Consider the following 13,217-nt stretch of genomic DNA (forward strand, 5'->3'; position numbering starts at 1 on the left):
ATTCAGGACATTTACAAAGACAGGTGTGTAAAAAGGGCCCAGAGGATCAATGGGGACCGGAGTCACCCCAACCACAGATTATTCCAGCTGCCACCATCCGGAAAACGGTACCACAGCATAAAAGCCAGGACCAACAGGCTCCGGGACAGCTTCTTCCATCAGGCCATCAGACTGATTAATTCACGCTGATATAATTGTATTTTTATGCTATATTAACTGTCCTGTTGTACATACTATTTATTACAACTTACTGTAAATTGTACATTCCACATTCAGACAGAGACTTAACATAAAGATTTTTACTCCTCACGTATGCAAAGGATGTAAGTAATAAAGTCAATTCAGTTCACTGATAGATGCCGCCTTATTGAGGCATCGCCTTTTGAAGATGTCGTTAATGCTGGGGAGGCAGTGCCCATGATGGAACTAGCTGAGTTTGCAATGTCCTGCAGCTTTTTCCAATCTTGTGCACTGATTCCATCATGCCAGATGGTGATGCAACCCGTCAGAACGCTCTCCATGGTACAGCCGCAGAAAGTTGTGACAGCCTTTGGTGACATACCGGGTTTCCTTAAACTCCCAATGAAATAGAACCACTGATGTCCGTTCTTCTCAATTATATCAATATATTGGGCCCAGGATAGATCTTCGGAGATGTCGACACACAAAATCGAAACTGCTCAGCCTTTCCACTGGTGATCCCTCGATAAAGACTGGTGTGTGTTCCCTCAACTTCTCCTTTCTGAAGTCCACAATCAATTCCTTGGTCTTACTGAGGTTGAGTGCAAGCTTGTTGTTGTGACACCAACCAACCAGCTGATCTATCTCACTCCTGCATGCCTCCTTTTGTTTGATTGGGATGAAAATGTAGGTCGACTAATTAGTAAGTTTGCAAGTGTCTCAAAATCTGGCAGTGTTGTGCATATTGAAAAGATTGTCAAAGAATATAGCAGTTAGAAATTTAGGAAGAGAAATGGCAGATGATATTTAATCTGGATAAGTGTGAGGTGACACATTTTGTGAGGTCAAAAGCAGGAGAGAAATTATACAGAAAATGACAAACCCTTTGGATTGTTGACATACATTGAAATGTTGGTGTGCTGGTCCAGAGCTGCCAGAACGTGGCAAAAATAAGTCGAGAGGGTGGGAAATAATGAATACAAAATATTCATCGTCATCAGAATCAGATTTGTTACCACTTATTCATGTGAAATGAAAAGATGTACAAATTACTATAAATTACAAAAAAGAAATAGTAGTGGAAAAAGAAATTCTGAGGTAATATTCATGCATTAATGGACCATTCAGAAATCTAATGGCTGAGGAGAAGGAGCTATTCTCTGAACCATTGAATGGGGGTCATCAGGCTTCTGTACCTTCTTCCTGATGGTAGTAATGAGAAAAGGGCATTTCCCGGATGATGAGTGCCCTTAATGATAAATGCCTCCTTGAAGCATCAGCTCTTGAAAGTGCACTCGTTGGTGAGGTGGGGTGTGCCCCATAATGGAGCTGGCTGCAGTCTACAACACTCTACAGCTGGGCGTTATAAGAGTCAGAAAGTTATATGAAACTCAGCCGCATTTTCACTAGTGTGCTGTTCTCTTTCCACATTACAGGACGGATGTGGGGGCTTTAGAGAAGGTGCAGAGGTGTTTCACCGGGATGTTGACTAGATTGGAATGTATTAGCTACAAGGAGACATTTTTCAAACATGGATTGTTCAAATGAGATTGAGGGCTGAACTGAGAGAAAAACAGGGTCAGTGGCCAATTTATTAGGTACATCTGTTCACCTGCTCATTAGTACAAATATCTAATCAGCCAATCATGTGACAGCAACTCAATGCATACAAGCATTCAGACATGCTCAATAGGTTCAGTTGTTGTTCAGGCCAAACATCAGAATGGGGAAGAAATGTGATCTAATTGACTTTGACTGTGGAATGATTTTTGACACCAGGCAGGGTGGGTTTGAGTATCTCCGAAACTGCTGATAGGATATTCACATTGTGATATATATGTGATGGAATATGTGTTATTCACATACAACAGTCCCAAGAGTTTACAGAGAATGATGTAATATACAAAAAACATCTAGTGAGCGGCAATTCTGTGGACAAAAAATGACTTGTTAATGAGAGGGTTCGAAGGGAATGGTCAGAATGGTTCAAGCTGACATCAGCTCAAATAATCACTCACTACAACAGTGGTATCAAGAAGAGCATCTCTGAATAGGCTACAGCAGTAAGAGAACACAAACAGGTATTTAGACAGACACACAGACAGGGAACAGTAGGATACAGACCTAGTGCAGGCAGAGGGGATTAGTTAGATTTGCATCATGGTCAGCACAGATTTAATAAGCAGAAGGGTTTGTTCCTGCGCTGTACAATGTTCTATATCAGTTAAGCCATTGACATCTTATTCTGAGACGATCGCACCAGACCACTAGGGAAACTTCTTCACAAACAATCTTCTCTAGCACCATCTGAATCTCAAGTCATTCAATGTAATTATCTTTCATCCTTCTAAACAGAAGAAAATATGATCTTGGGATGTTCAAATTTATCTGGTAAGCCTTTGCTATACTTCTTCTAAGCCAAGTACAGAATATCTCACATTCACTGAGCTCTTGAAAGGTAAAAGAGAACCTAGGTCTGTGCTTCTTCAGACAGAACAGGCTAAGGAACATGACTGAAGTATTTAAAGTTATGAGAGGTATGAATAGGATAGGCTGCAAGAAACTCTGTCTATACTTCTGTCTTGACTTATAGTAAAAGACCCAACAATCCTCCTCCCATTAAAAACTTTGGGCTATGTGGTAGGAAAATTCTAGACAGTTTCTAGAGTAGGTTACATGGTCAGCACAACATTGTGGGCCGAAGAACATGTAGGGTGCTGTAGATTTCCATGTTCCATGTTCATCAGGCAAAAGATACACAAACCTGAAAGCACGTACGACCAGGCTCAAGGATAGCTTCTAACTCACTGTTATTAGACACATGAGTGGACCTCTTGTATGATAACTTAAGTTTTGACCTCACAAACTACAGTATCTTATTATGATCTTCCATCTTATTGTTTACCTGCACTGCACATACTCTGTGGTTGTTCTATTCACTATCGTTATTGTTTTACTTCGTTCTAGCTAAATGAATAAGCAGTTTGCAAGGAGAAACTTTTCACTGTGTCATGGTACAGGTAACAACAATAAATGAACACATCAATATCAGAGGGAATTAAAACTTGATTTGATCTAAGCAGGAAGAGGTTTAGAAGGAATCTGAGCAGGACCTGTTTCATCCAGAGAGTGCTAAGTACCTGGAATACAGCGCCTGAGATGGTTATGGAAACAAGGTCACTGAGAGCATTTAAAATAGATCAGAAGAGCACGTTATTCTCTTCAGCAAAGGGGGTTATAAACTGAGTGCTGATTGATTGGATATAATTGAAGGACACTCACTGGTCAGTGTGGACAAGTTGAGCTGAATGACCTGCATGATTCAATGATTCCATGGTTCCATTCAGAATTTCCCATTTAATTTTTTTTTGCAGCATTTTCTCTCCTCATCCCCAAAGATTCCTCCCCCCCCCCCCCACACCCCGACCCAAATATTCACCTACAACTTACAGCGGCCAGCTAACTTGCTAATCCTCCCTCAATTGGATGTGGGAGGAAAACAGAACACCAAGAGAAGACACACTCGCAGAGGATAAATGTAAACATCACACAGAGAGCAGCAAAGGTCAGGATTAAACCCGGACCGCTGAAGCTCTGTGGTAATACCTGAACTGATATTTTCTGCATCGGTTGGAAAGCGGCACAAAATCCAACTTTACTTCTGCTGTTAAACCTGGCACCATCTCAGATCAAAAAACAGTTCCTGTCACCAAGAAGTCGAATGGACCTCTTGTACCATACGAAAGACTCCTGCCCTCACAATCTACCTTGCTATGATCTTGCACTTTATCATTTACCTGCACTTCCTCTGTTGCTTTTACACTTTATTCTGCATTGCTTTACCTTATTCTACCTCAATGTACTGTGAAATGATTTGATCTGCATAAATAGTGTGCAAATCAAACTTTACATTGTATCTTGGTACATGTGACAATAATAAACCAGAACCAATAGTATGACATCAGATCACCCTTCTGTCTATACCTGCCTAAAAAACATTAGGATACTGTAAAGTATCACTAAGATTAACAGTGCAGATGGAGGCTCTTTGGTCCATCGTCTGTATGCCAGGCTCGGAAGAGGTATTTTAATTCCATGCTTCCAAATCTCTTACTATCTTTCCTTTCAGTTAGTCCTGACGAAGGGTCTCGGCCCGAAACGTCAACAGTGCTTCTCCCTATAGATGCTGCCTGGCCTGCTGTGTTCCACCTGCATTTTGTGTGCGTTGCTTTCATTCCATGCTTGTCCAGATATCTTTTAACTGCTCCTTTCATCACCTTTTCTCTCAGCAGGACGTAGGCACCCACAGTTCCTGGGCAATATTTTTGTCATCCTTCCTTGTCTGATCCTTCTACCAATTAACTTAACTTGACAATAAACACAAATTTGACTTGTGATAGCACAGAGCTGGATGATCCAATGATCATGCGAAAAGTCAGACACATAATGTGAGCTTACAGACAGCACACATAAGGGGTGCTGCTCCTTCAGAACCTGACAAATTTAAATTGCGAATAAATCATACAAAATAATGGAGGAACTCAGCAGGTCAGGCAGCGTCTATGCAGAGGAATAAAGAGTCAACGGCTTGGAGCAAGATCCTTCATCACAAATGGAAAGGAAGGGGGAAGAAACCAGAATAAGTGAGGGGAGGGAAAGAATTACAAGCTAGAAGGTGATAGCTGAAGCCAGGAGAGGGGGAGGATGGGTGGGTGAAAGAGGGGGAAGGATGAAGAGAGAATTTAAATAATGCATGTCCCATTTGTTGAAGGAAATGGATGAATGATGGGTCTGGCTCAAAGCGTCAACTGTTTATTCCACTCCAAGGATGATGTCTGACCTGCTGAGTTCCTGCTGAATTCTGTGTGTGCCACTCTGGATTTCCAGCATCTGCAGAATCTCTTGTGTTTATCCTTCCCGTTCTTATTGTTTCTGCTCCTGAATTAGCTCTCTTCTTTGTCACTCTGCCTTTGTTTCCGTCACTAAAAATTTTCAGTTAAAAAAAAAATCAGAAAATGCCGGAAAGACTCGGCAAGTTGGGCAGCATCTGCAGAAAGGGAGGTAACTAATATTTCAGCTCCAGACCATTTCTCCAGCCCTGGTATATCCCTCCTCACCGTTCTCAAAGTGTAAATGTAAATTCCACATAGAAAGCACCAGAGGTCAGAGTTGAACCTAGATTGCTTGAACTTGGAGACTACACTGGTACTGGCTTTTTTCTTGCACAGAGCAGAAAACAGTAGTGGTACAAAAGTGCAACCTTTCTCCAGCCCTGGTATAACACTCCCCTGCAAGAATACTTTATGCTAAATTGTGTGCATGCGCCAATGGTTAAAAATCCTTGCATTCAAGTCTTTGCTGCTGGTTTGACAGATCTGAAGGTAGCTGATGTTTGATCAGGTGTATAAAGACAAAGCAGCAGACTTATACCGCTCACTTCCAACCAACACTCCCTAATTACAATCCTAACTGTTGTATAGTGCAGAATGGTGTTGTACACTGAGTGCTGAGCATTGAATTTGGTAAATGTTAATTAGCACGCTTGAATATTTTGTTGCTGAGATTGTTCTATAAAGTACATCATGGGGTCGTAACCTTACAGCTCACTATGCCATCCCTGTGATTAAAATAAAAATCCAGGGACATTTGCCCAACACCAGGCTAGAGTGTTAATTGAGCAGGTTTGATCTACATGAAGTGTTTTTTTTTAATTTAGTGATATAACTTGCTAACAGGCCCTTCCGGCCCACGCAGCTCAATCGTACCCACGTGACAAATTAACCTAGTAACCTGTATGTCTTCCGAATGTGGGAGGAAACCGTGACACCCTGAGAAAGCCCACAAAGTCACGGGGAGAAAGTACAAACTCCTTACAGGCAGCGGCGGGAATTGAACCCCCTGCCACGGGCGCTGTCAGAGGGTTCTACTAACCAGTACGCTACCATGCTGTGCGTGCTGGAATTCTGAAATAAAAGTAGTCATCAGGTCACTGCAGTATCTGTGGTTTAGATCAATCGACCTGGCAACAGTAATTTTGTTCCCTCCTCCATAGATGCTGCTTGCCCTGAGTTCTACCGTGTTATTTTTTTAATTCTAGCGAAACGATTCAGCCTGCAGAATGGAGTAGAATCGGCTCAAGGTGAAGATGTTTGTAATTGTATAATAAGCGTTCTTTTTTTTTAGCTATTGTCGCGCGTTAATGGATTGGAAACCTTACCCGTTGCGCAGCGAAACCCTTGGAGAGTTGAACGTGTGAGTGCAACGGAATCGCCGAAAAAAAACCCTGTATAACAGAACCGCAGAGTGAATACGAAGATAGTAAATTTTGACAGCAAAGAGATCTCATTGAAAGAGTCTATAAATATGTAGAAAACAGCAGAAATAAAAACAATAACCAGGCTGTCAGATTTAATCACAATTCTGAAATATGAGTTCCCTTTCCATCTACTGACTTGGACGCCGGTTTCTATTAACCACCCGGTCCAACTGGAACTTAACCTTCCATTACAATCCTGTCTGTAGGATATCGATCTACCTTCCTGATTTGCAATGAATCAACTGTGTCCTCATTGAATCAATTCTATTCGCCCATCTATTCATTAGTCATACAGCATGGAAACAGGCCGTTCGGCCCACACTGTCCATGCTGACCACTGGACACGCACCCGTGTTAATTCCATCTTCTAGCACTTGGGCCATAGTCTCGATTGTATTTATTGCCTCAGACACTCGCCACCAAGGCTGTCAGTGTCGCCTGTGCATTTAGTTACAATACTTCTTCCAGGGTTTATTTGTGTTTATAAAATGCTTCCTGAGCGCCAATGTGGACTGTAGTCCTTCGGATGAGTCAGTGGAACCGACCTGATCAGTATTCAAAACACTCCACACTCTCAGGAAGTCTCTCTCTCTCTCTCTCTCTCTCTCTCTCTCTCTCTCTCTCTCTCTCTCTCTCTCTCTCTCTCTCTCTCGCTCACTCTCTCTCTCTCTCTTTCTCCCTCTCTCTCCCCCTCTCAACACGCTCGCTCGTTTCCCGGTATGCACCTGACGTGTGCATAAACCCACCAAGAAAAAAAATCCTTCGTTAAATTCGAGCAGTCGAGATTTGCTACTGAACAAAGACAATCACTTCGGTCTGTGATAGATCCGCCGCGGGAGAAGTTGCGAGCCCTGAGACGCGCGTTGTTCGAAAACTCCTTTCCCCTCCCGTCCTGTGGACGAGGTAGGTTGTAATCGGCTTCAACATTATTCGCGAATTTGGACAAGTTGTCACAGACGAGTTGCAACCTTAATGCGTGTGTGTTTTGAAATCACTGAGCGATTTTAAAAATTCTTCCTTTATGGCATTTGCTTGGTTCTTGGTGTTGACTTTGACTACTGATCGGGAGGTGAATCAGACTATATGACCTCCCTGTTCACTGGTTAAGTATTTGATAGCATTTTGGTATTGTGTATAGTTTTATCATTTAAAAAAAAACAGCGGCGGTGTCTGTCTCTCTCCGCTTGTCTCCTGAGTCTAGGTTTCCAGATGGTAGTGACAGGTGAGGCGGTGACCTTTCCACACCCTAATGCGTGAATTACCTTCTTGTCACGAAAACAGCGTATGTCCACTCTAATTAGGAACCCTTGGTACTTTGGCGAATTCAAAAACATCTGCAAACTTTCCTCGTTTCCCTGTTGAGACTCCGAGAGCCCGTTATCCACATTACTCTCGATGTCCCGGCTAGGAATGTGGGCTGCTGTTTGTGGCCAGGTGCCGACCTGACATCTCCATCGCCTGCCAGCTTTCTCTGGGACTGTTGGAACACACCGGAACACTTACAATTCAGTCGGGTGGTAAAATAATAATTAATTATCCGGTGTCAGATAAATTCCAGACAAAACGCTTCAAAACAAAGGAGAGCGGGAGGGATGGAGGAGAGGGTTTGGATGGCATTTTCGAATTCGGCATCCTTTCTCATCAAACCGGAGGAATAACCTACCACATTCACTAATCTACCGTGTTTACTCTATGAGTTCGACTGGCCGCCACGCTGAACAATAATAACTTAATTGACCAGGGCGTGTAACTGCCATCCGGTCGCTCTTGATTGCGGTTTGAGGACGGACGGTCACCCTGCGTTCGCGTTTTGCATTCCTATAGGTTACTCGGACTGAGATTTCCGAAACTGGCAGGTGATTGATTCCCAGTAATAACTCAATGACTTTAAGGGCGAAGTGAATGCAGGCGTGTATTTTATTGTTTGGCTCTCACCTTTTTGTTTCCTCAAATTGCGTCGGCCGTGGTGCCCAGTACACTGAATTCTTGACCTCGGTCAGGGAATTTTAGAAACACCTGGCAGTGACGAGAGAGCCGGAAACTTTGGAGAACCAATCAACTTGAGCTGCTCATGTGCTCCTCCTGGCGGCTGGTACGTTCGCGGCAGGTACCAGAGTCAAGGTGGCGGGGTAGAGTCACCCAGAGTGAAAACACTGCCAGTAATTGCCGTGTTACTGAGTGAAATTCCTCAAGACTTGGTGTGTGTTCTCCTACCACTGTCCCTCCCCCTCCTCTCTTTTTCCATTCCTTTTTTTCTTCTTCTCCACAGCTGCCCATCAACTCCCTCTGGTGTCCCTCTTCTTTCCCTTTCTTCCAAAGTCCACTGTCATCTCTGATCAGATTCCTTCTTCAGCCATTGCATCACCTCCCAGCTTCTCACTTCAGCCACCCTACCCACCCATCCACTTTCTCATGTACTCCTTCCCTTCTCCCAACTTCTTATTCCAGCTTCTTCCCCCTTCCTTTTTCACCTGAATCATTGACTGTTTATTCTCCTCAAAAGATGCTGCCTGATCTGCTGAGTTTTTCCAGTATTTAACGTGTGCCGCTAACTTCCCCTCTATTCTTTGCCATTCTGGAGTGGAGGATGGGAGGGGAAAGGGGACCAAACTATTATTGGACTCTACAAGGTGATGACTCCTCTTTCTGTACTGACTATTAGAACCAATTCTGTCCAGCAAGAGCACCAACTCCAACCACAAAGCTGGTGAACAGGATTCTATACAAGAGTAACACACACAACATGCTGGAGGAACTCAGCAGGTCAGGCAGCATCTTTGGAAAGGAGTAAATATTCGACATTGTTGGCCATCAGAACTATAAACAAGAACAATGACCCTGTTATAAGACTATTGAATGGTTCCTTCGGAGAGGGACTTTTGACACAATCTACCTCATCGTGGCCTTGTGCTTTATTGTCTGCCCGCACTGGCACTTTCTCCCTAACTGTAGCATTTCTTCACTGTTATTGTTTTCCCATGCACTACCTCAATGCTGTAATGGAATGAAACAGATTTATTATTGTTAATATATGTTGATAAATTTGTTGCTTTGTAGCTGCAGTACTGTGTAAGACATAACAATTATATAAAGTAAATCGTGCAGAAGAGGAACGGTGAGGTAGTGCTCATACCCAGTCCGTCACAGGCAATGCTCTCCCCACCATTGAGTACATTTACATGGATTGCCACCATAAGAAAGCCGCATCCATCCAGGCTATGGCCTCTTCTTATTATAACTTTTGGGCAGGAGGAACAGGAGCCTTAAATCCAATACCTCCAGATTCAGGAGCAGTTCAACCATCAGGCTGCTGAATCACTGTGGATATCTTTACTCACTGCAACTTTGAACTGACACCACAAGCCACAGAGTCACTTTCAAGGGCTTGACATCACATGTTCTCATTATTATTTAGGTTTCTGTTTGCACTATTTGTCTTATTTTGCACATTGGTTGTTATGTATAAATTTTCATAAATTCTATTGTATTTCTTACCTGAAAATGAATGACAAGGTAGTAACTGGTGACGTATAATAAATTTAGCCTGACCTTGATGGGCCATTCAGAGATCAAGGAGAAGAAGCTGTTCTTAAAATGTTAAGTGCGGATCTCCAAGGATCCTGTACCTCCTCTCCAATGGTCATAACATAAAAAGAGCATATAAGAGAGTTTTTCACTATAATTTGGTCATCATGATCATCAACATCACAAGCTGTGGGGGAACCACGGTATTAAGACCATGATTTTTCTTGGCAAACTTTCATACAAAAGTGGTTTGCCATTGCTGCCTTCTGGGCAGCGTCTTTACAAGATAGGTGACCCCAGCCATTACCAATACTCTTCAGATTGTCTGCCTGGCATCAGTGCTTGCACAACCAGTACTTGTGATAATCACCAGCTGCTCATATAACCATCCGCCACCAGATCGAGAGGCTAGGCAGCAGCTACACCTTGCCCAAGGTGACTTGCATGCTAGCGGATAGGAGGAGCACCTTACACCTCCTTTGGTAGAGATGTATTTCGACCCTGCCACATAATTTGGTACATTTAACAATAAGCTTATTAAGCAATTTATGAGTGAGTTTGGATTACCTTGGGTTAGTGTGCTTAAAATACATCTCAGATTGCTCGGCACTACTCTTGTGTTTGGTCACCTGATAATGCAGTTCAAAGTTCTAAGTGAACTTATTATCAAAGTGCATACCATGTATGTCACCAGATACAACCCTGAGATTCATTTACTCATAGGCATTTGCTGGAAAACGAAGTACCACAGAATGTATGAAAAACTACACATAACAAAGATTAACAAACATCCAATGTGCAAAAGAGGACAAATTGTGCAAATAATAAATTAAGAAGTAAGTAAATGAACAATACAAAGAAGAGCAGTGTCTTGGATCCACGTGAAAGACCCAGTTTAGTGTAGAATAGTTCTGAGCTCTGCCTCCAATGCAAGATGGCATATTTGCACCAGGTCACCATGGTACTATTGGCTGTAGTGGTGCTGATTGCATGCAGAGTGGAGCTTGGATGGTGGTGAGGGAGTAGCGTGGAAAGATCTCCTTGGGAACTGGCAGTTTTGACTTGGATTGTCTTTTTCTTAAGCGATCCTTCAGGTTTGAAGATTATTTGCTTCCACCCCAAGGGTGTGAGTGACTGATGCAAAGTGGAATCCACAAATTCGGCCATGAGTCTCTAGTAGTGTTTCGTGGACCAAGTGAACTCTTCCCTCCCACTGTCTGCACTGCCTATTGAAACTTGGTGCTGTGTCTCTTTCCACTTGGCTAGTCAGTGAAGATGTACCATCTCCACTAAAAGACTTTGTGAACATCCTTGACAAGAGGAGAACACAGCCCCTACCATCCAGGCTATGCTGTCTTCTTGCTGCTACCATTGGGTAAGAGGTACAGGAGCTTTAGGTCCCATACCACCAAAGTTCAAATGATCAAAGTAACATTATCAAAACACATATACATCACCATATACAACTCTGAGATTCATTTTCTTTCAGGCATTCTCAACAAATTCGTAATAAAATAATAATCATAATAGAATCGATGAATGGCTGCACCAACTTGGGTGTTCAACCAGCGTGCAAAAGACAACAAACTGTGCAAATATAAAAACAAAGAAATATTTTATAAATAAACAAACAAATATTGAGAACATAAGATGAAGAATCCTAGAAAGTTAGTCCATAAGTTGTTGAAACATTTCAATGATGGGGCAAGTGAAGTTGAGTGAATGTATCCCCTTTGGTTCAAGAGCCTGATGGCTTACAGGTGGTAACTGTTTCTAAACCTTGTGGCATGGGTCGTGAAGCTCTAGTACCTTCTTCCTGATGGCAGCAGCAAGAAAAGTGCATGACCTGGATGGTGAGGGTCCCTTATCATAGATGCTGCTTTCCTGCAACAATGCTTTGTGAAGATGTATTCAATGGTGAGAACAGCTATACCTGTGTTGGACTGGGCCATTTCCACTACTTTTTGTAAGATTTTCCTTTCCTGGGCATTAGTGTTTCCATACCTGGCTGTGATGCAGTCAGTCAATATAGTCTCCACTGCATGTCGAAAGAAGTTAGTACAAGTTTTAGATGTCATGGCAAATTCCGAAGAAGAGAGAGGCGCTTTGTGCTTTCTTTGTAATTTCACTTACTTGCTGGACCCAGGACAGGTCCTCCAAAATGGTAACAATGAGGAATATAAAGTTACTGATGCTCTCCACCTCAGACCTTCCAATGAGGTCCAGCTCATGCACCTCTGGTTTCCTCCTGCTGAAATCAATAATCAGTTCCTTGGTCTTGCTGACATTGAGAAGGTGATAGTTGTGACATCACTCAGCAGAATTTTCAATCTCCCACCTATATGCTGATTTGTCACCACTTTGATTCGGCCAATGACAGTAGCGTTGTCAGCATATTTGAATATGGCATTGGAGATGTGATTGGCCACACCAGTGTGGATAACTTCACTCACATCAACAATGAACTGATTCCATAACCTGTGGACTCACTTTCAAGGGCTTTGCAACTCATGTTTTTAATAATACTTATTATTTATTTATTATTTTATTTGCACAATCTCAGAGTACCATATGGTGACAGATACATTCTTTGACAATAAATTTATTTTGAAATTTGAAGCAGTCTCCTGGAATTATTTGCTGAGAAAGTGCTCAGAACAAATAACTTATCTCCAGAGTCTGAGGTCAGCTGTGTGAACAGCGTAGTCTCCCTGTTGGATTTGGTTAAGCACAATCAGTCTTGATTTCAGTATTATTCCTTTCATTGTTGAATTGTAATCTTATTGAAATCATATACACTCAGTGGCCACTTTATTAGTGTATATCTGCTCATTAATGCAAATATCTAATCAGCCAATCATGTGTGGAAGCAACTCAATGCATAAAAGCATGCAGACTTGGTAAGGAAGTTCAGTGTTGTTCAGACCAAACACCAGAATGGGGAAGAAATGTAATCTAAGTGACTTTAACCTTGGAAAGATTGTTCGTGCCAGACAGGGTGATCTGAGTATCTCAGAATACCATGATCTACTTTGATTTTCACACTCAGGTCAGTGGAGTTAATAGAGAATGGTGCAAAAACAAAAACTATCCAGTTAACGGCAATTCTGTAGATGAAAATGCCTTATTAGTAAAAGAGGCCAGAGGAGAATGGCCAGACTGTTTCAAGCTGACAGGAAGGTGACAGTAATTCAGA

The 13,217-nt window shown here is 42.4% G+C and overlaps 1 protein-coding gene across 1 annotated transcript in view; it reads left to right on the forward strand.

Annotated features, from left to right (window-relative positions):
- The first annotated feature begins 7,162 nt into the window (after positions 1-7,162).
- celf2 (cugbp, Elav-like family member 2) overlaps positions 7,163-13,217 on the forward strand; it is a 1,092,382-nt gene continuing 1,086,327 nt past the window's right edge. Inside the window, exon 1 of the mRNA XM_059987350.1 lies at positions 7,163-7,399. The gene's annotated coding sequence lies outside the window, so the exon portion shown is untranslated. The remainder of the gene's footprint in view (positions 7,400-13,217) is intronic.

This window comes from Hypanus sabinus, chromosome 13, assembly GCF_030144855.1.
Source record: "Hypanus sabinus isolate sHypSab1 chromosome 13, sHypSab1.hap1, whole genome shotgun sequence".
Lineage (NCBI taxonomy): Eukaryota > Metazoa > Chordata > Chondrichthyes > Myliobatiformes > Dasyatidae > Hypanus > Hypanus sabinus.